This window comes from Pseudorasbora parva, chromosome 7 (genome assembly GCF_024679245.1).
Source record: "Pseudorasbora parva isolate DD20220531a chromosome 7, ASM2467924v1, whole genome shotgun sequence".
NCBI lineage: Eukaryota > Metazoa > Chordata > Actinopteri > Cypriniformes > Gobionidae > Pseudorasbora > Pseudorasbora parva.
In genome coordinates, this window is record NC_090178.1 from 33532544 (window position 1) to 33534672 (window position 2129).

Here is a 2129-nt window from a genome sequence, read left to right on the forward strand (position 1 = left end):
GAAGACACAGGTCGATCCTCAACCCAAATTAAGGCCCTTACTGATGCTGACTGCAGCCCAATAACCATAAGACGTCATCTGCTAGAGAAGGGCTTCAAGAGCAACAAACCTCTTTAAAGGCCACGTCTTCTCCCACTACACAAACTTGCCCGTTTAGAATTTGCAAGGGAGCACCAAGCATGGGACATTGAAAAGTGGAAGAAAGTTTTATTCTCTGACGAGAAAAAATTTAACCTGGACGGTCCTGATGGCTTCCAACGTTACTGGCATGACAAGGAGATCCCACCTGAGATGTTTTCTATGCAGCACAGTGGAGGAGGCTCCATCAGGATCTGGGGTGCTTTTTCCTTCAATGGGAAAATGGAGCTTCAGGTTGTGCAGGGGCGTCAAACGGCGACTAACTATGTGGATCTGTTGCAGCGGGCATCCCTCTTGACCGATAATCATCCCTCTTGAGGTAATGCCTGGGTCTTTCAACAGGACAATGCTGCAATTCACAAAGCCCGCCTGACGAAGGACTTCTTCCAGGAGAAACACGTTGCTCTTTTGAACCATCCTGCGTGTTCCCCTGATCTAAGTCCCATTGAGAACATTTGGGGATGGATGGCAAGGGAAGTTTACAAAAATGGACGTCAGTTCCAGACCCTGGATGCCCTTTGTGAAGCCATCTTCACCACATGGAGCGACGTTCCCACAAGCCTCCTGGAAACAGTCGCATCAAGCATGCCGAAACGAGTTTATGAAGTGATCAACAAGAATGGTAGGCTACTCACTACTGAGTCCTTTTTTGACACTTTTAGTACTGTTGTGCGTTTATTTTTGGGCTATGGTCTTAAACTTTTGATCAGCTGATGAACGGCCTGTTTGAGTTTAAATGCACTTTTCAATAAATTGCCTACTCTCTATTTTTTGTCTCTTGCTCCTGTTTCTTCTTTTGGCATTTTAAAAGCAGCACTTACAACCCGGTTATGATCCGCCAGTGCGAAATGTGTAAAACTTACAATGCATCCCCTGGTCTTAAGATTTTGTTCAGGAGTGTATATCTTTATGCGTATAAAATATACACAGGAACCATGAGATTGCCAAATTATATCAACAAAAATTATATAATGAGAATGTACAACATGAATCCATTTTCCAAACCGTGTTTTTGTCTTACCCTGAATCATTATGGTACACTTATAATAAGTATTTATATTGGGACTATTTCAGGCCAGACTGGTAGGTACCGCTGCGGAGGAGCACATTCCCGGCATGATCCGCCATAGACATAAACAGAGAGAAGTAGCTCCGGCTGCAATGTTCTTCCGCAAGATGCATGCAATTCTGTTTATTAACCACTAGAGTGCAAAAAGTTACGGACTGCAGCTTTAAATATAAAAATTTAATTTAGGTTTAAATTTCATTTTATTGCTAGATAACAACAAAATATCACAAATCGGGGTTTTAAACAATTTAGATACCTAATTTGTTGAAAAAATGTAAATAAAGGCAGCGTTTTAGGCCATATTTTGCATGTTTAATGGCAGCTGTGTTTCAGTCTACTGCTGAGTTTGACACAATTTTAATTCTTGTCATCACGACTTCTCTTTAAAGAGAAAAGCAACAATCTTTTTAATTCAGTCAGTTCATAAATGAGTTTTGTATTAATATTATTAATAGTCATTAAAGTGCATTAGTTTTTGTGGTATTTTAGCCTATATTTTATATGTATATTCTCCTGCCAGAGGTTTTTGTGATGTAAACTAACCAAGCCTATACGATACTTTATGAAACTTTTTTGAATGTCAGGATTTGCGGTCTCTGATTCGTTTATTGCAGTCTTCCCAAATTAGTATTCTTTACTTTACAACAGAAGATCCTTGTGGATGATTGATCATTTCTCTTGACCTTTGTCCCGAACATTTCATTGATTTGTATCAGTTTGGTTCAGGTTAAGTTTTACATGTTTGCTTTCAGATAACAGCACACTCTGGAGCTGAATTTGGTTCAATATTATGACAGGAAAGATTACTATTTATAACAAAATAATCAATTTAACTTGAGCATTTTTGATTACAAAGATAATAATTAACATTTTAATATTTGCATCCAATATGACCACTCAAAAATATTTCATCTTAAACTAA